This window comes from Herpailurus yagouaroundi, unplaced genomic scaffold (genome assembly GCF_014898765.1).
Source record: "Herpailurus yagouaroundi ecotype Mexico unplaced genomic scaffold, PumYag 29, whole genome shotgun sequence".
NCBI classification, from domain to species: domain Eukaryota; kingdom Metazoa; phylum Chordata; class Mammalia; order Carnivora; family Felidae; genus Herpailurus; species Herpailurus yagouaroundi.
This window is the reverse complement of record NW_024412377.1, coordinates 105,429,968-105,455,301: the sequence shown is the minus strand read 5'-3', so window position 1 is coordinate 105,455,301 and position 25,334 is coordinate 105,429,968. Positions and strand designations below refer to the sequence as shown.

The 25,334-nt window shown below is 41.6% G+C and overlaps 1 long non-coding RNA gene across 1 annotated transcript in view; it reads left to right on the top strand.

Annotated features, from left to right (window-relative positions):
- Positions 1-25,010, top strand: part of LOC121015009 (uncharacterized) — a 210,439-nt gene extending 185,429 nt beyond the window's left edge. The window contains exon 4 of the long non-coding RNA XR_005783559.1: positions 24,085-25,010. This is a non-coding gene — a long non-coding RNA (uncharacterized LOC121015009). The remainder of the gene's footprint in view (positions 1-24,084) is intronic.
- The last annotated feature ends 324 nt before the right edge of the window (positions 25,011-25,334 follow it).

Sequence of the window (25,334 nt, the reverse complement as noted above, 5' to 3'; positions counted from 1 at the left end):
TGTCTATCTTATCTTTTTTGTCTATTTTATTTTTTTTAATAATACCTATATGTTTAAAATTTGTTTTCTAGAGGAGAGGGGAGAGGGACAGAGGGAGAAAGAGAGAATTTTCAGGCTCCATGCTTAGTACGGAATCCATTGCAGGGCTCAATCACATGACCAAGAGATTGTGACCTGACCTGAGCCTAAATCAAGAGTCAGACACTTAATTGACCGAGCCCCCCAAGGCAACCCCATTTATTTTCTCTTTTTAGAAACCTTTCACTGTCTTATGTCCAGAAGATTTGCGGCATCTAAAATTATAAATTTACAATGCTATGCTAATTGGAAATACGAATTTATCTTTAGTGCTCTGTCCTAGTTCACTGAGTAACACTAAATATAATACAAATAAAAATTAAAGCAAAAGAGAAGAGCTGAAGGTCATGAAACCGGTGTGAAGGCCAACATCTCAGTAACGTATTCTTTTGTAGTAGCTAAAGGAGAAAAGAATTGCACAGCAGTCTTTACAGTAATTGGCGAATGATATAATTTGTGTCACATACACCTACAAATGCCCAGGAGAGCCCAATGACGTGAAGAAAGCCCACATCTAACTGGTTCTCCCTCAGGAAACACTCACTTTGGTACGAGGCACTTTTTACGTTGCAAATGCTTTTAATCTTTTTAAAATTTTTTTTTTCAACGTTTTATTTATTTTTGGGACAAAGAGAGACAGAGCATGAACGGGGGAGGGGCAGAGAGAGAGGGAGACACAGAATCGGAAACAGGCTCCAGGCTCTGAGCCATCAGCCCAGAGCCTGATGCGGGGCTCGAACTCACGGACCGCGAGATCGTGACCTGGCTGAAGTCGGACGCTTAACCGACTGCGCCACCCAGGCGCCCCTCAAATGCTTTTAATCTTTATACTGTGCTTAGGGATTTTCTATTTCTAAGGCCTTCCTGTTACAAATTATATAAATAAAGGAGGGAAAATGGCTAAGAATGGGTATATTCTTTAGTTACTCACAGGCTAAGTTTTCTCAATGTGAGACATACCGAATATTTGGATTTTTTTCCCCCACCATTTCTTCTAAACTCAGTGGAAAGCCAGTACTGTGTACTTTTTGCTTAGTATGAAAATGAGGTTCTCTTTTTTTTAAATTTTTAAGCAAAATATGAATGGGATTTTGATAAACTGAATGACAAAAAGGCTTATAGATTGGAAGTAAGTGTCTCTTCTACCCCATTCAGCTTTTCCCTTCTTCAGAAGCCACATTTCCCCCCACATAAATAAGTGCATGGCATTCACATTTCTATACCTTGCTTTTCCTCTTAACCATATATTTTCAGATTTTTTTTTCAGTATCAACATGCATAGATTGACTTTTTTGATAGCTGCGGAGCATTCTGTTTTGAGAATGTGCAATAATTGATTTAATCTGTCCCTTATTTATAGGAAGTTAGGCTATTTCTAGACTTTTGCTACTACAAATCATTATGCAGTGAATATCCTTGTAGATACAGTTTTGCTCACATCTGCTAATTTATTGAGAAATGCTGAGCCAAACTGCCCTCCAATGAGGTTACACTGAAATAAATCTTTAAAAACAAATGCACCATTTTCCTAAACGGGAAACACTTAAAATTTAGCACTGCTGTTTCAATTTACAAACAATTCTATATCCACTTTCTTCAAATTTGTAACTAACCATATTTTTATGTGAGGGCAATTTATGATTGGTAGCTAAATATTTTGCAAACCACTTATTTTATTCCAAAAAAAATAAAATATTGTTGAAACATGCACATTTTGATTACAGATTTTGGGGAAATGATCAGAATTAAGATTAATTCTCAGAATGTATTTGCCCCAGATTTTTGGTGCTTTGGCTAGTCTCTGGCCTCATTATACATTTTTACGTTTATATATTTTAGAACGTGCAAAATATTCTGCAGACACGAGAGTTGTTTTTTTTTTTTAATTTTTTTTCAACATTTATTTATTTTTGGGACAGAGAGAGACAGAGCATGAACGGGAGAGGGGCAGAGAGAGAGGGAGACACAGAATCCGAAACAGGCTCCAGGCTCTGAGCCATCAGCCCAGAGCCTGACGCGGGGCTCGAACTCACGGACCGCGAGATCGTGACCTGGCTGAAGTCGGAGGCTCAACCGACTGCGTCACCCAGGCGCCCCGACACGAGAGTTGTTTGACAAAAATGTTTTCCACTTTGAGAAGGGTCAGAATGGCTGCATCACCACACCCCTCTTTGGAGGAGCCCTTCCCCACACAACCCCTGTCATCCTGACCTCAGCTGTTTTCATGGAGGCTGACCAGTAACCTCAAGCCTCAGTGAGGTGAGACAGTGGCCCATGAAGACTCTTAAATCAACACCTCCCCCAACAGCAGTGTCCCAATCAGGTCCTCACTCAGGAAGGTCAAATGCAGGACTCTGATAAAGGGTCATCAAGAGGAGCAGGAACTATAGAAACAAAGGGGATAGGTAAGTCTCTGAGCAGCAGGGGGTAGTAGCATCAGTTGAGGCTGATGGGGAGCCCAGTCATGGGGTTGTTCGGGCTCTGACATCTGAATAACTCTTCAGTCCCTGTTAGCCCAGCTGGGAAGTTTAAGGTTTTTTTCCTATTGTCCGTTAATGTACTCAATAAATATAGTAACTTAAGCATAATTTACGCTCCTTGCAACCTGAAAAGAACTGATTCGATATTCTTAGCAAATAGTGAAACAGGAACACATTTAGTCATTGAGCAAATTGCCTCAGATGTGCAAGGTGCTGGGGAGCCAGTAATCAAGGCAAGACAAGGCCTCCCTTATCATGGAACTTAGAGTTTGGGGCAAAAGGCAGAAAAAATGAGTAAGAAATATAGCAGAGAGTGGGAAGTGCTATGCAAAGAAGTAAAAGGTGGTTATGGACAGTAACCTGGTGACTAGTTTGGAATTGAGGGATCAGGAAAATCTCCCTGAAGTGGTTACACTTAAGCTGAGACCAACATGACAAGACCAAGGCATTGCGAACCAAGGGAAGAGAGGTTAGGGAACAGAAAAGCCCTATGGCAATAATGTATATATTGGAGAAACAGAATGACGGTGCAGTAAAGGAGAATCTTCTGCACCAGGAAGTTGGAAAGGCAGGCTGGGACTAGATCAGGTAAAGTTTTGCATGCCCCAGTAAGGATATTTTGACTTGATGAGAAGCCATGTGAAGATTATAACCAGGGCTGATGTGGTATGATTTATGTCTTTAAAAGCCTGCTCTGTCGTGCATCGCTAGGGTGGAGGGTGGTAGTAGTAAGGTAGGTAGATCGGTTATGAAGCTACCACAGTAGTCTAATGCAAAATGATGGCATTGTAGGGTAGCGGTTGCAGTATAGGTGGAGAAACCTTCAGAATCTGGGGTGTGCTTCGTAGGGGTAATCCTTAAGACCTGCTGGTGGATTAGCTTGAAGGGGATGAGTCACGAATGAAACAAAAATCAGGGGAAAATATGCGTTAGACTCTAAATTTTCCTGAGCACTTTAAATGAAAGAAGGCCATTTTCCTTTTCATTCCATCACCAAGACCCATTGAGAATCAGGTAGCAAAGGCATGGAAGCAGTATTTTCCCTGCCTTAGCTTTCTGAATCACCAAAGAAAGGTTCAATTACATTGAGTATGTTTCAGTATAGAAAGGACTTTATCGTGTGTCAGGTATCTGGAAATTTCTATTCCATAGAACTCATATTGCATGGACTCCAAAATGGTAGAAGTGGAACTTATGCAGGCAGAGATTTGGTTCCTGAAGATCTAGGACAAATCTAGGGGCATTTCCATAACTAAGATCATATGAGTTCCTATGGTAGCCTCTAGTCTGACATTGTACTATACTGGCTTGACTGTGTGTCATCTCTTCTCCCATATCCTGTGAGGACATATGAGACAAAGACCAAGTGTTTTTGTTCACCACATTTATGTACTTGGTGGTGTCGAATGAGTAAGCGAGTGAGTAAGTGAATGAATGAATGAATGAATCCTGAGTACCTGTTTTCTTGGTTAATCTAAAATTGGCTCTTTGGAGCAGAACGGAGTCGCCGGAGCCAAGCGCAGACGAGAGGCCCACGGAAGAGGGTAGGAAGGGCGGCGAGGCGGTGCGCGCTCCACGGACTGGCTGGAGGGAGCTGGGGCGGAGGGGCGGCTCGCCGGCCAAGCAGAGCCCCCAAGTCTGGCTTGCAAAAAGCGGAGGGGCCTGACGGACTGTGTTCCGACAGCAAGCGCGACTTAGCGGCTGGGAGGTCATAAGTTAACAGCTCTGCTCAGAAAGCGGGAAGGCTGGAGGACAAAGGGAAGGAAAGCTGCTGAGCCCCCGGACGACAGAGCTCAGTTTGGTGGGGAACAAAGGCGCTCGCCAGCGCCATCTTCCCCGCCCATCCCCCAGCCAAAATCCCAAAGAGAACCAGTTCCTGCCAGGGAACTTGCTCGCTCCGCGCAAACACCCAACTCTGCGCTTCTGTGGAGCCAAACCTCCGGCAGCGGATCTGACTCCCTCCTGCTGCCGCAGGGCCCCTCCTGAAGTGGATCACCTAAGGAGAAGCAAGCTAAGCCTGCCCCTCCTGCCCCTGTGCACCTTGCCTACCCACCCCAGCTAAGACGCCAGATCCCCAGCATCACAAGCCTGGCAGTGTGCAAGTAGCCCAGACAGGCCACCCCACCCCACAGTGAATCCCGCCCCTAGGAGAGGGGAAGAGAAGGCACGCACCAGTCTGACTGTGGCCCCAGCGGTGGGCTGGGGGCAGACATCAGGTCTGACTGCGGCTTCGCCCACCAACTCCAGTTATACACCACAGCACAGGGGAAGTGCCCTGCAGGTCCTCACCACGCTAGGGACTATCCAAAATGACCAAGCGGAAGAATTCCCCTCAGAAGAATCTCCAGGAAATAACAACAGCTAATGAGCTGATCAAAAAGGATTTAAATAATATAACAGAAAGTGAATTTAGAATAATAGTCATAAAATTAATCGCTGGGCTTGAAAACAGTATAGCTGACAGCAGAGAATCTCTTGCTACAGACATCAAGGGACTAAGGAACAGTCACGAGGAGCTGAAAAACGCTTTAAATGAAATGCATAACAAAATGGAAACCACCACGGCTCGGATTGAAGAGGCAGAGGAGAGAATAGGTGAACTAGAAGATAAAGTTATGGAAAAAGAGGAAGCTGAGAAAAAGAGAGATAAAAAAATCCAGGAGTATGAGGGGAAAATTAGAGAACTAAGTGATACACTAAAAAGAAATACTATACGCATAATTGGTATCCCAGAGGAGGAAGAGAGAGGGAAAGGTGCTGAAGGGGTACTTGAAGAAATCATAGCTGAGAACTTCCCTGAAGTGGGGAAGGAAAAAGGCATTGAAATCCAAGAGGCACAGAGAACTCCCTTCAGACGTAACTTGAATCGATCTTCTGCACGACATATCATAGTGAAACTGGCAAAATACAAGGATAAAGAGAAAATTCTGAAAGCATCAAGGGGTAAACGTGCCCTCACATATAAAGGGAGACCTATAAGACTCGTGACCGATCTCTCTTTTGAAACTTGGCAGGCCAGAAAGAGTTGGCACGAGATTTTCAGTGTGCTAGACAGAAAAAATATGCAGCCGAGAATCCTTTATCCAGCAAGCCTGTCATTTAGAATAGAAGGAGAGATAAAGGTCTTCCCAAACAAACAAAAACTGAAGGAATTTGTCACCACTAAACCAGCCCTACAAGAGATCCTAAGGGGGACCCTGTGAGACAAAGTATCAGAGACATCACTACAAGCATAAAACATACAGACATCACAATGACTCTAAACCCATATCTTTCTATAATCACACTGAATGTAAATGGATTAAATGCGCCAACCAAAAGACATAGGGTATCAGAATGGATACAAAAACAAGACCCATCTATTTGCTGTCTACAAGAGACTCATTTTAGACCTGAGGACACCTTTAGATTGAGAGTGAGGGGATGGAGAACTATTTATCATGCTACTGGAAGCCAAAAGAAAGCTGGAGTAGCCATACTTATATCAGACAAACTAGACTTTAAATTAAAGGCTGTCACAAGAGATGAAGAAGGACATTATATAATAGTGACAGGGTCTATCCATCAGGAAGAGCTAACAATTATAAATGTCTATGCGCCGAATACCGGAGCGCCCAAATATATAAAACAATTACTCATAAACATAAGCAACCTTATTGAGAAGAATGTGGTCATTGCAGGGGACTTTAACACCCCACTTACAGAAATGGATAGATCATCTAGACACACGGTCAATAAAGAAACAAGGGCCCTGAATGAGACATTGGAACAGATGGACTTGACAGATATATTTAGAACTCTGCATCCCAAAGCAACAGAATATACTTTCTTCTCGAGTGCACATGGAACATTCTCCAAGATAGATCATATACTGGGTCACAAAACAGCCCTTCATAAGTTTACAAGAATTGAAATCATACCATGCATACTTTCAGACCACAATGCTATGAAGCTTGAAATCAACCACAGAAAAAAGTCTGGAAAACCTCCAAAAGCATGGAGGTTAAAGAACACCCTACTAACGAATGAGTGGGTCAACCAGGCAATTCGAGAAGAAATTAAAAAATATATGGAAACAAACGAAAATGAAAATACAACAATCCAAACACTTTGGGACGCAGTGAAGGCAGTCCTGAGAGGAAAATACATTGCAATCCAGGCCTATCTCAAGAAACAAGAAAAATCCCAAATACAAAATCTAACAGCACACCTAAAGGAAATAGAAGCAGAACAGCAAAGGCAGCCTAAACCCAGCAGAAGAAGAGAAATAATAAAGATCAGAGCAGAAATAAACAATATAGAATCTAAAAAAACTGTAGAGCAGATCAACGAAACCAAGAGTTGGTTTTTTGAAAAAATAAACAAAATTGACAAACCTCTAGCCAGGCTTCTCAAAAAGAAACGGGAGATGACCCAAATAGATAAAATCATGAATGAAAATGGAATTATTACAACCAATCCCTCAGAGATACAAACAATTATCAGGGAATACTATGAAAAATTATATGCCAACAAATTGGACAACCTGGAAGAAATGGACAAATTCCTGAACACCCACACTCTTCCAAAACTCAATCAGGAGGAAATAGAAAGCTTGAACAGACCCATCACCAGCGAAGAAATTGAATCGGTTATCAAAAATCTCCCAACAAATAAAAGTCCAGGACCAGATGGCTTCCCAGGGGAGTTCTACCAGACGTTTAAAGCAGAGATAATACCTATCCTTCTCAAACTATTCCAAGAAATAGAAAGGGAAGGAAAACTTCCAGACTCATTCTATGAAGCCAGTATTACTTTGATTCCTAAACCAGACAGAGACCCAGTAAAAAAAGAGAACTACAGGCCAATATCCCTGATGAATACGGATGCCAAAATTCTCAATAAGATACTAGCAAATCGAATTCAACGGCATATAAAAAGAATTGTTCACCATGATCAAGTGGGATTCATTCCTGGGATGCAGGGCTGGTTCAACATTCGCAAATCAATCAACGTGATACATCACATTAACAAAAAAAAAAGAGAAAAACCATATGATCCTGTCAATCGATGCAGAAAAGGCCTTTGACAAAATCCAGCACCCTTTCTTAATAAAAACCCTTGAGAAAGTCGGGATAGAAGGAACATACTTAAAGATCATAAAAGCCATTTATGAAAAGCCCGCAGCTAACATCATCCTCAACGGGGAAAAACTGAAAGCTTTTTCCCTGAGATCAGGAACACGACAGGGATGCCCACTCTCACCGCTCGTTGTTTAACATAGTGCTGGAAGTTCTAGCATCAGCAATCAGACAACAAAAGGAAATCAAAGGCATCAAAATTGGCAAAGATGAAGTCAAGCTTTCGCTTTTTGCAGATGACATGATATTATACATGGAAAATCCGACAGACTCCACCAAAAGTCTGCTAGAACTGATACATGAATTCAGCAAAGTTGCAGGATACAAAATCAATGTACAGAAATCAGTTGTATTCTTATACACTAACAATGAAGCAACAGAAAGACAAATAAGGAAACTGATCCCATTCACAATTGCACCAAGAAGCATAAAATACCTAGGAATAAATCTAACCAAAGATGTAAAGGATCTGTATGCTGAAAACTATAGAAAGCTTATGAAGGTAATTGAAGAAGATTTAAAGAAATGGAAAGACATTCCCTGCTCATGGATTGGAAGAATAAATATTGTCAAAATGTCAATACTACCCAAAGCTATCTACACATTCAATGCAATCCCAATCAAAATTGCACCAGCATTCTTCTCGAAACTAGAACAAGCAATCCTAAAATTCATATGGAACCACAAAAGGCCCCGAATAGCCAAAGTAATTTTGAAGAAGAAGACCAAAGCAGGAGGCATCAGAATCCCGGACTTTAGCCTCTACTACAAAGCTGTCATCATCAAGACAGCATGGTATTGGCACAAAAACAGACACACAGACCAATGGAATAGAATAGAAACCCCAGAACTAGACCCACAAACGTATGGCCAACTCATCTTTGACAAAGCAGGAAAGAACATCCAATGGAAAAAAGACAGTCTCTTTAACAAATGGTGCTGGGAGAACTGGACAGCAACATGCAGAAGGTTGAAACTAGACCACTTTCTCACACGATTCACAAAAATAAACTCAAAATGGATAAAGGACCTGAATGTGAGACAGGAAACCATCAAAACCCTAGAGGAGAAAGCAGGAAAAGACCTCTCTGACCTCAGCCGTAGCAATCTCTTACTCGACACATCCCCAAAGGCAAGGGAATTAAAAGCAAAAGTGAATTACTGGGACCTTATGAAGATAAAAAGCTTCTGCACAGCAAAGGAAACAACCAACAAAACTAAAAGGCAACCAACGGAATGGGAAAAGATATTTGCAAATGACATATCGGACAAAGGGCTAGTATCCAAAATCTATAAAGAGCTCACCAAACTCCACACCCGAAAAACAAATAACCCAGTGAAGAAATGGGCAGAAAACATGAATAGACACTTCTCTAAAGAAGACATCTGGATGGCCAACAGGCACATGAAAAGATGTTCAGCGTCGCTCCTTATCAGGGAAATACAAATCAAAACCACACTCAGATATCACCTCACGCCAGTCAGAGTGGCCAAAATGAACAAATCAGGAGACTATAGATGCTGGAGAGGATGTGGAGAAACGGGAACCCTCTTGCACTGTTGGTGGGAATGCAAATTGGTGCAGCCGCTCTGGAAAGCAGTGTGGAGGTTCCTCAGAAAATTAAAAATAGACCTACCCTATGACCCAGCAATAGCACTGCTGGGAATTTATCCAAGGGACACAGGAGTACTGATGCATAGGGGCACTTGTACCCCAATGTTCATAGCAGCACTCTCAACAATAGCCAAATTATGGAAAGAGCCTAAATGTCCATCAACTGATGAATGGATAAAGAAATTGTGGTTTATATACACAATGGAATACTACGTGGCAATGAGAAAAAATGAAATATGGCCTTTTGTAGCAACGTGGATGGAACTGGAGAGTGTGATGCTAAGTGAAATAAGCCATACAGAGAAAGACAGATACCATATGGTTTCACTCTTATGTGGATCCTGAGAAACTTGACAGGAACCCATGGGGGAGGGGAAGGAAAAAAAAAAAAAAAAAGAGGTTAGAGTGGGAGAGAGCCAAAGCATAAGAGACTGTTGAGAACTGAGAGCAAACTGAGGGTCGATGGGGGGTGGGAGGGAGGAGAGGGTGGGTGATGGGTATTGAGGAGGGCACCTTTTGGGATGAGCACTGGGTGTTGTATGGAAACCAATTTGACAATAAATTTCATATATAAAAAAAAATAAATAAAAAAATAAAATAAAATAAAATAAAATTGGCTCTTTGCCCTAAGTGGTTTTTCAGGCTATTGGTTCTAGATCTGGCTTGCTGCATATTTCATCCCTATTCTGACCCTATACTACTTTTTTCTGCCTACATTATAGTGGATGACTATGTAGGATGGACATCCCCATAGGACGTTTGAAAATCCTGTGTTAAGATAGGAGAAGGTTTGCTCTCAGAAACTTTTCAGGGTAGACACTAAATTTTGTTATCATTTATATATTGGAATGGGGGAATGTACCACTTGACTTCTGATGCTATACAAGGCTCCACGAAGTCTCCTTTTGGCTTCAGAGTTGATCTGAAGTCATTACGTTCTGTCTATTTGGGGACCTAGATATCATATTTTAAAATAGCTTCCCACAGAGCAATTCAGAGGAGAGTACGATGTATCATTTAAGTACTAAATATTGACTCCTTCTACAAATGCAAAAGTACAGAGAGTTCCTTTTTTGTTTATCCTTTTATTACAAATGACCACAACCTGGTCAAAAAAAATTCTCTGTGGTAGAAGGATATCTGCCAACAAATGAGTCTGTTGAAAGGCCCACACCAAACCCGGCGTCGTAGGCCAACCCTGACCACAGCTGAGTGTTGTGAAGAGGGCTGACAGCCACATGGTCACCACCCAGGCAGAAGAGGAAGGCAGTGTGAAGTGTTAATGGAAAAATCCAACATCCTTCTCTTCCAATGGTGATGAGCAAAACCAAAATGGAGGTTTCCCTGGTAAGTTTTAAAAGAACACTCTAATTTCAGAATGGAAATATTTACTAGGCTTTTACATTTTTGTGTCTTTTTACATATTTCTTTCTGTACAAGAAATGTCTTTTAAAAAAAATTTAATATTTATTTTTGAAAGATAGATAGTGTGAGTGGGGGAGGGGCAGACAGTGAGTCTGAAGCAGACTCTGTGCTGACAGCGGAGAACCTGATGCAGGGCTTGAACTCACAAACCATGAGATAGATCATGACCTGAGCTGAAGTTGGACACTTAACAGACTGAACCACCTAGGTGCCCCTGCACAAGAAATGTCTTTTCGAAAGCTCATGTTTGCTTGATGATAATTACTTGTCTCTATTGTTTTATGTGAAGAGTTCAGTTAGTTACTTTATTAGTTTCCTACAGCTTCCATAACAATGTGCGCTCCATTGAGTGGCTGAAGCAACAGAAATTTGTTGTCTCACAGTTCTGGAGGCTAGAAGTCCATATGAAGGTATATTGCAGGTTTAGTTCCTTCTGAGGACCAGGAGAGAAGAATCTATTGCACGTTCTTCTTGCCCAGTTTTTGGTGTTTTGCTGGCAATCCTTGGCATTGCTTGGATTACAGATGTTATCATCCTAATCTGCATCTACACATGGCCTTTCCCTGTGTGCTTGTCTCTGTGTCCAAATTTGGCCTACAATTAACGACATAGTCAGATTAGGGCCCACCCTAATGACCTCATCTTAACTAATGACATGTGCAGTGATCCTACTTCCAAATAAGGTCACATTCAGTACCAGGAGTTAAGACCGCAACATAAGAATTTAGGGGAGATATAATTCAACCCATAAAACAGTTATCAAATACTGCACCGCACCATTCTGAAGGATTGGATCTGTGTCTTCTGACCTCTGAGCTCAGGCACAGGGTCTTAAACTTTGTAAACATTCAATAAATTAGGGTAGAATGCCTTAGAATTGTGGGACAAAATCCCCTCAAAAGATCCCAGTGACCTAGAACCAAAAAAGTACTATGAGAAATATTACTACAAGTACATTTCCTTTTTGAATCCAAGGCCTTGTATCTGCACAACTCTTGGTTGATTATAAAGATTTCAGTTTCCAAACAAATCTTCATTTTCTAAGGGAAATAAAGTGTGACCAAATAATTCCAAAGGGAAATGAAGGGGGAAACACACACACACACACACACACACACACACACACACACACACACAAATAAAGTAGGTTATGAGCAGCTGGGGAGCTCTTTCGGAGATTATGGAGACCTAAGACATTTCTCATGTCCACCAGCTTTAATTTGATCTAAAACAGACACAATAAATTGATAGATGAAATTAAAAAAAAATAACTAAAACAAGCAAAGCAGAAAAGCCGACAGGGTCAGCTTTATTAATGGGCAAACACTCAGTGGCCACTAGGGATGTCTCGTAAGAATCAAGTGGAAACTATTCATTCCTTGGGTTAAAATCAAGGTGATGTCTCTTAACCTGCCTTCTCACCTGGGAGAGGTTGGTGGCACTGAGCTGACTTTGTCAAGATAAGAATTGCAGTCTTGACTCCACCAGGTCGGCAATAGAAGAGTAATGCATTATGGTACTAGGCCGCATTATAAATTCCATGGGCCCCAGGTGCTTTTGTCTTTGTAGGCCCCTTCCTCCAAAATAAAAGCAAAAAGCAAAAATTGTATTTTATGACTCTGTTGGCGTAAAGACTGTTGTTACATTAATAGTACGTATTAAAACATGATTTTTGACCTAAAAGGTCATTTTTTTAAAAATCTCATTTCAAAAGTAATTAAAACATTCCTGTGGCCCCCAGAAGCATTTTCAACCCAAGACACTGTGCCCACTGTGAAGCAGGCACAAGTCCATTCTGCCTGGCCAAATCAGATGGGCGTCTGGAAGGTAGGCGTTGGACCTCTGTCCAGGTGTATGATGTACATGGTGGCTGAAAAGAGAAGAATGTCCATGGCTTCTCATAACCTCATCCAGTGAAGACACAGGGGTAGCCTTTTTCCTGCTTGTGAGGCCACTGGTGAGTGTGGTGAGAGGTAAGCCCTATACTCTGCCCGACTCCATTAGCGTAGGAGAGAGGCCCTGCTTTCATCCACTTCTGCAGGCTTCAGGCTCCATCCTCCTTCCTCCTGTTCTCTCTCCACTTCTACCCTCTCCACATACAAATCAAAGAAGCAGCAGAGGCAGCCTGGGCAGGTCAGGTGGCTTTCGGTAGCAGGGGAAGCAGGAAAGGAAGATTCTCCTAGAATCTTTCAAAAAGGCATCCTTGTTGCAAAATGAAAGGGGAAAGGGAAGAGGAATCCCATTTGTCATTAATATGTACCAAGCCCTTTGCCGTGCATTTTGCATTTGCTATCATGTTTAATTCTAAGGACAATACTTTCCTGCCAGGAGGCATCCTCACAGCCTCTCCTGCAGAGGAAGGAAAGCAGCCTGTGAATGACAGAGTCTACATTCGCCGTTAGCTTTTTTGAGCTCTCATGCCTAGATGTGGTATTTTACTGTCTACATTTTAGTTGCCAGTTTAGTTCAAGAAAATTTACAATGGCGGCCAGATAGTGTGAGGGGGAGGAAAATGTATTTTTTTTAATCCCAGACATGAGTAAGTGGCCTTTTACATCGACTCAGAAGATTTAAGTATCTGTATCTCTGCAGATTCATTCATTTTACCCACAATCCACCAGCAGCACCTTTGTGACATGCCAGTGACAGCTAGTAGAAATTCAGCATCTCCGGTCGGTCTGGTGATTGTCATAACCTTTTCTGTGCTAAATAGCTGGATTAAGAAAAAGCCCTGGTTTCCACCACTGGACCATGATCCTCTTTAAATTGTTTTTTATTTAAATACCAATACCTTTGCTTCACAAAATCTCCTCTGATACTTAACACAGCTTTATAGTAACAAACGCTTAAACATATTGCCAGGCTTTGTGAATCCAATTAAGATCTCCTTAAGTGCATCGCTGTCTTTGTAATAAAAAAAGAAGAAGAAGAAAAAAAAACACTTCACAAACCCTCTTTTTGCTCAAGATTCTATTTGCTGTTATTTAGACCTCAAAAAACCAGATGCTAGATAGTCTCCCCTTGATATCATGATTAACTGGTTACTAAGCACAGAGTTACTGCATGTAATTTGCTCATTTTTTCATTATGTGGTTTTCTTTGTAAATAGCTTTACTACTTTAAAAATTTTTTTTAACGTTTACTTATTTTTGAGAGAGACAGACAGACACAGCACGAGTAGGGGAGGGGCTGAGAAAGAGAGAGACACAGAATCTGAAGCAGGCTTCAGGCTCTGGGCTGTCAGCACAGAACTTGTTGCGGGGCTTGAACTCAGGAGCCTCGAGATCATGACCTGAGCTGACGTTGGATGCTTAACCGACTGAGCCACCCAGGCGCCCCTTGTAAATAGCTTTACTACTTTTAAAGAATTCCTTCCAAGCTCTTTTTCTTTCTTTTAAAAACATAAGTTAAATCATTCGCCTTTATGTAAGATGCAGGTTGCCCATGCCCCTCCCTCCCCCCTTCTTTTTTTTATCATAGAACACAATTTCCTTATTCCATAGGGGTGAAAGTACCCGTCAGAGCTTTGTAAAGGTTTTTGTTTCCTTTAAAAGTGAGATAGTTCATGCTCTGCAGGTCCTTGCCAACATAGATCTCAACAGGAAAGAATTTTAAAATTAACTTGAAGTAGTCCCGAGATGTGAAAAATACCATGCAGAAGGGAGAGGATTGTCCCAACATCATGCAGGTGTGTTTCTTCAGTCCAACCTTTGGAGACCATCATGTGAGTCATACCTCCCCTCCCCCTCGCGTCTGTAACCTGACTTATCACTGTTGTTCCCCGCCCAAGTCAGGCAGAGCTCATTAGACACTGTGCATGCCGTAACTGTCCCCCTCACTCCCACGCCGCAGCCACCCCCCACCCCCCTTCCCCCGCTGCCCCAAAGGTGTTATATATCTTCTCTGCCATTCTCCCTGCCTTCTCTGCCTTTGACCTATCAGCCCAATTCAATTGTACGGATATTTCTGCAAGTGTAGTAAACTGCCACACAGTAAACTGTGCTTTATGTCAGTTTGACTTAAAAGATTTTCTTTAACATGAATAACAGATCTAGCCTTCTCTCTAAAATAAGATTAAATATATAACATAGTATAATATAATATAACATAGTATGGTATTATAATTTATAATAAGGACTGTATATTTGGTTTTCATCCCATTTCTGGTAAAAAGCTCCTAAAACCCTTACACTTGCCTAAGCAATAACAATACCGTATTGCATGTTTGAAGGTTGGCGGGAGAGTAGATCTTAAAAGTTCTCACCACAAGGGAAAAAGCTTATAACTATATAAGGTGATAGATGTTAAGTAAACTTATTGTAGTGATCATTCCAATATATATTAGGTAATATTATATTCATTTCTATATATTACATATAGTTGAAGGTGTGCAACATGATTCAAAGCCTTATGTTGTATACCTTAAACTAGTACAGTGTTATATGTCAGTTATATCTCAATAAAACAGGAAAGATCTTTTTAGCAAGAGCATTAGGAGCATCTTTTGTTTTTGGCTCCTGAAAAAGTTGCAGGGTATAAAGGTGAAAGGAATCTTATTCATAACAAGCCCCTTGTAACCGCATCTGAGTTTCTGTTGAATAAATGACTTTTGGAAAGCCCCCAAGGATGGCACTGATCGCTGGGGGAACCAATCATAGTGAGAAAGTTGGGACTTTAAATCTCACCCCTCAACCTCCAGGAAGGGGAGAGAGGTTGAAATTTGAATCAATCAAATAATGGCTGGAGATTTAACCACCGATGCCTACGTAACAAAGCCTCCAGAAAACCCCAGAAAGATGGGAGTAGGGAAGATTCTGGGTTGGTGAACACATGGAGGTGCTGGGAGGGTGGTGCCCCCGCCCAGAGAGGTCATGGAAGCTCCACTCCCCTTTCCACATACCCTGCCTTATACATCTCTCCTGTCTGCTTATTCCTGAGTTCATTCTTTTCTAATAATGAATATGTGATGGGACTATAACTACGTATTCCCTTTGATCGATAAATACTCTCAATTACTATGCGAATCTAACTTTGGTTTTCATTTATGGACTAGCCCTAGCTTGCCTGGGCTCTCTCAGGACTCAGGCCAGGTTGGACCAAAGCTGACTGGCCAAGCCTCCAGAGGGCCAAGTAGTCCCTTATAACTGTAGTCATCGATAAAGGTTTTGGAACTAGTATCAGTGGATATATACTTGGCTAGTAATTTTCATCCTACTTAATGTCATGACCCAACCTACTTTAGTCTGACTTTTTGATACTGTCTTGACTCCTCCACTTCACCCCGTACACTATGTGGTTAGAACCTCTTTTAATTAAAGTGAATTAAATTGTGTCCTGAGAATTTCATGAAATCTCACTTAAGGTCACTAAGAATCCATTTAATTTCTCCAAATCTTGGAATGTTAGCATAAAATTTGTATTTACCCATGATAGATAAATTTTTCAGTGTCTGAAAACTTACCATAGTTCACAGGATACGTTAGCAACTGTTCCGAACAGTTGGTTAGAAACACTTGATGAGCAGGAAGTTGGGGTTGCATATTGGATTTATTGCCACTAGTCACTTTATCAAGTATGCCTGCTTCTCCCAGCTAACTCTCTTCAGGCTTTCTAGCGCACGTGAGAGGAAAGATGTGTTGTTCACAGTTCTAGGTCTGAGAATCAGTTAGTCCTAACACCCTAGTGGATCACCTACAGTAACCAATCCCTTCAAGCTTCTCATTTATTTTTTCTGCTTCCTTTTTAGCATGAGTGACTAATCAGGTACAAGTTGACTCTTGAACAATGTGGGGGTTAGGGGCACTGACTCCCACCCCCCCCCCCCGTTGGGTCAAAACATTTGATTCCCCCAAAACTTGACTACTGATAGCCTCCTGTTGAACTTCAGAAGCATTATCATTAACATACACAGGCAATGAACACATATTTTATGTTATGTAAATTATATATAGTATTCTTAAAATAAAGATAGGTAGAGAAAAGAAAATGTTATTAAGAAAATAATAAGGAAAGAAAATACATGTAAAGAGCTGTACTGTATTGATTAAAAAAAAAATCCACATGTAAATGGACCCAGATTGTTCAAACCTATGTTGTTCCAGTCAAGTGTAATCATTATTGTAGGTATGTAGATTTAGTGAAAGTGTGTATGCTTTGAATGTAGCCAACATTTATGGAGACCCGTGTTTTTAAAATCGGGCAAATCTGGAAGACATGAGAGAAAACATGTCTGTGCTAACTGAGTTTGTAAACCTTGAAAATAAGAGAGTCATTTGCCCGCAGCAAATGATAGATTGAATTTCCCCCAAAGCGATGATTTTTATGAAAAGCAGACCTTGTAGAAAATGTTGGGAGATGTAGACATTTTTAAGATGTCTCTCCCTTTCCATTTAAGGCTAATATTTTTGGTTGGTTAGGCCTGGATATGTGGGCTTAGATGATTTTCACAAGTAAATTAATAGCTGTATTTCAGTTTGATTCCCTTCAAAGATTATTACTCTAACTTAGCCTGTTTACATGTGAAAAGTCATCATTTCATTGTGTTCTTTTAGTGTTTTGAGAGTATTTTGTTGTTGTTTTTCGTTGTCGTTTTTCAATGAAGACACAAGGCTTGAGCCTCTTTAGGAAGGAGGAATGTACATAAAGACTCCTTTCACCGTGATGTGTGTGGCGACATGAGTTTAAATGTTAGCTTCTCTGTCAATGTCAAAGTTTGAGAACATTTTTTGCTATCTGGGCACCATGATAGGATGGCACCCCATCTGTGCTCCACTCTACCCAGTGAGGATTGAAGTGTAGTTAACTAGAATCAAACTAATGAAAAACAGGATTTTGGTGTTGCTGGAATATGTAGAAAAATGTGGAGTCTAAAAAAATAATTCTCCCGCCAAGACAGCATTGAAGAAACTCGTTATTTTCCATCTGCCTATTTCTTGTTCTCAGGGTGAAGTGAAAGCAAAGTTTTAAAACTTTTGTCTCTACTGAAAAATAAATATACTTCAGAAAATTCCTATCTAGAGAATAAAGCAATTAAGAACTACCTGACTGTGAGGATCTCGCCCCAGCTCGACTGAAAGCAACATTTTCATTGCGTTGCATCAAGATGTGCGTGAGAATCAGCCTGCTCTGATCGGCCAACGTGCTGAGTGACTTAACATTTCAATAAATAAATAAATATTCAGGCGGTTGTAAAATATCCTCTGTAATTATAAACACAGGAGACTTTATGAGACGCAAGTGGGAGTTAAATGGCTCCGCAACACAAGGTCTGAGCAGTTGGTGTGCTTTGAAATTGGGAGACCTTGGGAAAATTAAATCTACCAAAAGACCATTACCATTTGTTTCCAAGGCTTGATGTTTTTGTAAAATTTTTTCAGCTCTCTAGTTTGGAAATACAAAGAGGTTTGAATTCATTTGATTCTAGCAGCATATGTAGGGTACCATCTAACATTAGGGCAACTTGAATAATTTTTTGAGCCAAAAGTTTAACTTCTGCTTTAGAAAGTTTACCTTCTACTTTAAAAAAGATATGTAGGGGCGCCTGGGTGGCGCAGTCGGTTAAGCGTCCGACTTCAGCCAGGTCACGATCTCGCGGTCTGGGAGTTCGAGCCCCGCGTCAGGCTCTGGGCTGATGGCTCGGAGCCTGGAGCCTGTTTCCGATGCTGTGTCTCCCTCTCTCTCTGCCCCTCCCCCGTTCATGCTCTGTTTCTCTCTGTCCCAAAAATAAATAAAAAACGTTGAAAAAAATTAAAAAAAAAATAAAAAAGATATGTAGATGTTATTATTGCCTGCATTAATGTGGAAATTACTAATTGCTAGTTACTTTTCTTTAATTAATCAGATTAAAAAATTTTTTTTTAATGTCTATTTATTTTGAGGCAGAGAAAGACCGAGTACAAGCAGGGGAAGGGCAGAGAGAGAGGGAGACACAGAATCCAAAGCAGGATCCATGCTCCAAGCTGTCAGCACAGAGAATGACGTGGGGCTCAAACTCACAAACCGTGAGATCATGACCTGAGTCGAAGTCGGACCCTTAACTGACTGAGCCACCCAGGCATCCTAATTAATTAGATATTTAAACACTGGCTGCATGTGCCTAGTCCAAGGCTATGTAGTATTGGAAAAATTAACATTATATATGTTTCCTGATCTATGCTTCCTGGGAAGCAAGATTTTGGAAATAGTTTGATATGGAAACACTTTTTAAAACATTTTTTTAAATGTTTGTTCATTTTTGAGAGAGAGACAGAGACAGAGACAGAGCAGGAGTGGGGGAGAGGCAGAGAGGGAGACTCAGAATCTGAAGCAGGATCCAGGCTCTGAGCTGTCAGCACAGAGTCTGACACGGGGCTCAAACCCACAAACCGTGAGATCATGACCTGTGCTGAAGTCAGACACTTAACTGATTGAGCCACCCCAGGCGCCCCAACACTTTTTTATGTAAAGCACTAGATAGGATTTATTCAAGTCCCAAACTGATTTTGACCAAGTTGTACAATGTGATACAGAGAAAGCAATAGTTAGCAATCAAGAGGTTTATGTTGTAAGAAATATTTAGGTAGGCAATATAGATGATTTAAGAATATTTATAGGCCCAGAAAAATTGGTAGAACTTTGGTAGGTAGAGATGGCCAGAGCAGAGATGCACGGTAAATAGCAGAGAACTACCAGTGAATTTATGAATTATATCCCTGATTACCTTTTTCAAAGCATGTACATATCATGTATCTGTCATTAGTGAAGTTAATGAATCAGTTAGTATCTCTTGATGATTTCTAAATAGTAGACTATTCCTTTCTTGATATGTGTATTATCCTAATGGTTGGCTTGCTCAATAAGCAGCTGTTTTTCTCACCAAGGGCTGTTAACACACGTAGGTGATAGTGCATGCTTTACCACTACACTAGCTCTCTGTGTACTTTTGACAGGATCAGCTACCTGATCTGTGAGGTCCTGTGCAAAGTGAAAGTGGGGTCTTCCTGGTCAAAAATTAGCATTAAGAATTTCAGGATCATGACAGGGTGAAACCAAACCCAGCCCTTCCTCCTCCTCCTCCTCCTCCTCCTCCTCCTCCTCCTCCTCCTCTTCTTCTTCTTCTTCTTCTTCTTCTTCTTCTTCTTCTTCTTCTTTATATTTTAATGTCTTTAAAGTTTATTTATTTACTTATTGTATGTAATTTATTGTCCAGGCCTTCTAAGTAAGGGGCCCTGTGCACCTGCACAAGTCACACATCCAAGAAGCCAGACCAGCCAATGGGGACAGCCAGAGAAGGTGGATGAACTCTGCTTAGTGCAGAACCTTCCAGCCTAGGGCACCCTGTACCAAATGTGCTCATCATGGCTGAGCAACCATTTACTAGTCATCAATCCTGACTAGTATATAGATAGAGCTATAAAGTGACACCAGGTGTGTAACTTTGTGTATTATTTATTTAACATTATATTCGCACAGACATGTATGTAAATAAATATGTAGAACAGAGTTCTGAAAACTTCTGGTATGGCAGCCTTGGGCAAATTAACTAGAATAAGATCAACTGTCACTATCCATAAATCATATTGTATGCCATGTTATATACATCATTCCACAAATACTCTCTCAGCACCCCCTTTGTGCTAGATGTTTTCATGGTGTTAAGAATACAACAGAGAACAGACTAAACATAATCCCTGCTCTCAGAGAGCTTTTATACTATTGAGTTTCTGAAATTTTGACTAATTTGCTCAGGCTTTACTTTGTATTTTTGCTTTCATGTTGAAAAACCCCTGGTTTTCTGACTTTATTAAGACCAGAAGCTATTCTTGTCACTATTTAGAACTGAGAAGAACCAGGACTCTCTGGAAAAGAATGCGTGGAAAGCCTGCCCTTGAGAGATTTCCAAGCTGAGGACACTCCTCAGAGCACTTCCCATGAGTCCAAAAGACTCATTTACTTCCAGAGATTCCTGGGAAAGAAGACAGCCCCCTTATCTTTCGTCAGAGGACACTTACCATAATCCTGAGTGACAAAGGATTGCCCTGAATGTCAACTGCATCCATCTTAGAGAAATCAACAACCCTTGCTTGTCACCCTTTCAAAGAATTTCCTGGTCTGGTTTGGCCTTTCTATGCCACATTCCATTCCAGAACCCCAGCTGAAATGTTCTCAAGGGCTGACCAGAGATTCCTCCTCCTTTCTCTGTGTTGGTACAACTTGACCGCTGCTTGACATCAAGGTCAACTGGAGATTGGGAACAGTTATGTAACTGCATTGTAAATTGAATTAGTGCTGTACATGAGCCCAGACCATGTAACCAGGGCAGCTCAAGGCAAGTGCAGCAACGTGTCCCCAGGAGACAGCATCGACAGCATCGCAGGAACTGCTTGCTGCTGAAAGGAAATCATGTATCACAGGAGAAAAAGAACACAACCCATCTCGCTCCAGTCCCTTCACAGTCTGGGCAGGCTGCTGCCCTGTCACGTGGGGAGGAAGACAGAGGCATTAAGCGCAAAGGGAGGTTGTGTATGGTGTCAGCCTGGCGGCTGGGCACTGACCGTAGCATGCATATGATACACATTCTTAGACTGAGAAAAATAAGTTATTTTTTAATGTCAGAAAGGACACCACCCATAGACGGGAAAAAAAGGCTTACACGTGTGGAGGAAAGAAGCCTCTGGCAATCTTCTGTGCATTGGAGGATGGACAAGAGATTTTGTAGGACCATCCTCCTTCTGCTGGTGACCAGTTGTTTGGGGGAGAATATGTGCACACAGGTCTTAATGGCTAGAGATGAAACATTTTTGGACACCTTTGATGACCTGGGGACATTCTCCCCCAAAGTGAGATGTCATGCTGGAGAGAGGGAAAAATAGTAGGTAGGTTTTCTTTACTGGCAAATGAATACAGAGGTAACTTTGGCGGGGGCGGGGGGTGAGAAAGTACCAGGATCTTATCATGACCCAGGTATATGCTAACATGACCATCTTTAAAAGAAGGTGAGGAAAGGCAGAATAATGTAAGGCTGAAAGCTTGGCCTGTGTAGTCCAGATGGGACCTGAGCACAGATTTATCTCATACTAAGTGCTTGATGTGAGGCCAGGTTCTTAAACCTCTTCCACATCTGCAAAAGGGAATTGTTACAGTACTGACCTCAAAGGGCTTTTGTGAAGTTCAATAAAGTCGCACAAGATAGTATCTGAAAATTAGTAGCATGAGGACTTGCAAATACTAACTATAATAGCTAATAGTTATTGGATGTACTAAGTGGTTTCCACATATAACCCATTTATTTTTCATAATAATCTTATGAAAGGCTGAGAAGTTTAGTAAATTGCCCCAGGTTGCGTATCTACGAAGTGGCTGATCCAGGATGTGAAGCCAAGGCAGTTGGCTCTAGCATTCTTGCTCTAATATAGGGTTGTGTTAATGAAGGGATTATGGCTTGTGAAGGGGCAGAAGGGGCAAGGTGGGAACAGAATAAGACAAGCCCATAACTCTACGAATCATAAGTGTGAAGACAAATCGATTAAAATGACTCCTGAAATGATGGGGCATCTGGGTGGCTCAGTCGGTTAAGCGTCCTACTCTTGACTTCGGCTCAGGTCATGATCTCACAGTTCATGAGTTCGGGCCCCGCATTGGGCTTTCCACTGACAGTGCAGAACCTACTTGGGATTCTATCTCCCTCTGTCTCTCCCCCACTTGCTCTCTAGCTCTCTCTTAAAATAAATAAAAGAAAAACTTTAAAATAAAATAAAATAAAATAGCTCTTGAAATGAGTGAACATTGATTATAAGGGCCAGTCTCCTTTACTGGTTATTCTTTTGTGAGTCCATTACATGGTTATGATTCTCATGGTTCCATTTTTAGCCCCTTCTGTTCTCCACCTGTATACTTTGCCTGAGTGAGCATTCTATCCACATTTCTGCCTCCAAAACATTTCCATATGCCTACTAGTTATATTGCCTCTTATCTTCCCTCCTCAGATGTTTCCTCCTCTCATGCTTGTACCTCTAACAAATGCCTGGATACCTAACAGGTATCTGTGACTACCTAACAGAGCCTCGCTGAGTTTCCCACCAGCAGTGAGGGGAGCATGACCACCATTTTTGAAGATCCTCACCAGCCCTGAAATGTTTTTGCCATGCGGTAGGTGGGAAATGGCGTTTGACTTCTTTCTTTGGCAACTTCCTGACTGCTAAGAAGATCACAGCCTGTCAGTTACGTACATTTCCTTCTCTGCCCTTCGGATCCATAGAGCGTTTGTCTTTTCTTCATTTTAAGAGACTTTTTTGGCATATTAAGAAAATAAAGATATTGTTTCACAAATACTTTTGTATATTATGGATCTTAAGGTAATTGTGTAACAAATACATTTCCCAGTATATTTTAAAATTTGCTTATGTCTTTTCCTACATGTTCAAAAAAATTTTTTTAACTTTTATTTATTTTTGAGAGTCAGAGATAGGGCGTTAAGCAGGGGAGGGGCAGAGAGAGGGAGACACAGAATCCAAAACAGGCTACAGGTTCTGGGCTGTCAGCACAGAGCCTGACACAGGTCTCAAACCCACAAACCGTGAGATCTTGACCTGAGCCGAAGTTGGACGCTCGACTGACTGAGCCACCCAGGCGCCTCTCATTTTTAAAAATTTAGATACATAGTCTGTCTGGTGTTTATGTGTGGTATCTTTTATTTATCCCATTTTTTCCCCTTCTAGATATTTCAGCAGTAGTCATTACGTATATGCTAACTTCGGCCATGAATTAAAATGTCATCTTTGCCATATATTAAGTTCCCATGAGTACTTGGATCTGTTTTGTCCTCCCTATTCAGTTCCATTATTACATATCTTTTTGGGTGCTATTATCATAGGTATATATGTACAACAAATACTAAATTTTATTATCTGGCAAGGCAAGTACCCCAGAGGTATTTAGTTGCCCGTGTCTATTTTCCACCAGAATCATTGTGCTGGAGACATTCCCTCCAAGTGGGTGCCAAAGTGGCAGTGTTCTCTCTGTGAGCGTGATCAGGGGATGTTCTTTTGCCTTATCCCTGGAACGAGACAAAATGACACAATATATAGTAATTTAGGAGGCCATATTCATTGTAGTTCGGTGCATGAACTCTGGAGTCAGATTGCCCAGGTTTGCGCCCCCACACCAGCACCGATTAGCTCTGTGCCCTTAGACAAGTCCCTGATCTTATCTAACCTCAGTGTTCCTTATTACAGAAAGGGAGAGCATAATGGTACTTAACTAGCTAGGCTTTTAGTTAAGATTAGATGAGTTACTATGAGTGAAAGTCTTTAGCACAGTACTTGGCAAATAGTAAGTGCTCCATCCGTGTTGACTGCCTTGTTGATTATTCTGCCCTTCACTCTGCCAGGCCCAGGGATACAGCAGTGACAGGCAAGACCAATGCTCTCGTGGATCTTCCATGAACCAAGAAAATAAACAAGACAAGTGCAGATTGTGGAAGTCCTCTGGGGGAAATAAATGGCAATGTACTAGTGACTGAGAAAATGTGTCTCTGGGGAGGTGACACTGAAGCTGCCACTGGACAAATGAGCAGCCAACAGGAAGAGAGTACCCGGAGGAGGAAAAGTAGGTGCAAAGTCCCTGAAGCAAAAAGGAGCTCACTGTGTTCCAGAAACAAAATGAAAGCTGGACTGGCTTGACAATAGTAATGGGGGCCTTGGCTAGACTGGAGCCAGGCTTGCCTAGTTCTGGTGAGTAGAGGAAGGCAACACCCATTGCCCACAACTCTGCTTTAATCCACTGGTTTACCCCGGGCCTAAGGAGCATCCTGGAATCGAAGCCTGTTCACCATTAGGGTTCAGGCATCCATTGTGTCAACTAGATAGAGGTGGCCCCAGCAAGGGAAGACAATTTCAAAAAGTGAACCCAAATCAGAAAACAGTCCAAGCACTGCAGGAAAGTGAAGGTTCTAGGTTAATGATAAAGGACACCAGAAGTCATCCTGACCCAGTGTTGTGTTGTGTTGTGTCTGCTTGCCTGGAATAAAGGTGCACTGAAAGAAAGGTAGCATTAAGTACCGTGGCATATCGGGATCCAAACATCGCTCTCTAGGGATCCCACGCCAGCACCAACCTAAGCTTAAGACTGGAGTGTCTCCATCACAGTCTGCAAGAACAGTGGCAAGATCTCCAACCCGGAGGCACAGCTGTCATCTTCGGGTTTCACCACATTGGGCACCATGGATTTGCAGCTCAGGGGAAGCATCTGTCACGATAAGAACACAGTTTTAAAAATAAAGGTTTGGGGCATGAGGGTGGTTTAGTCAGTGAAGCGTCTGACTTCAGCGTCGGGCTCTGTGCTGACAGCTCAGAGCCTGGAGGCTGCTTCAGATTCTGTGTCTCCCTCTTTCTCTGCCCCCGCCCCCCCAACTCATGTGTGTGTGCTCTCTCTCTCAAAAATCAATAAACATAAAAATAATAACTAACTAAATAAATAAAGTTTTAACTTGGGATATCAAGAACACTGGTTGTTTCTGGCCAGTATTTGCAAGAAATGGCAAAGTCTAATTTAGGCACATATGAGTGCATCCCCAGAGATTCCTGGAAATATGTAGAGAGGGTTCTGTTAGACTGGTGTTCTCCATGAAGCAGGTGGGAA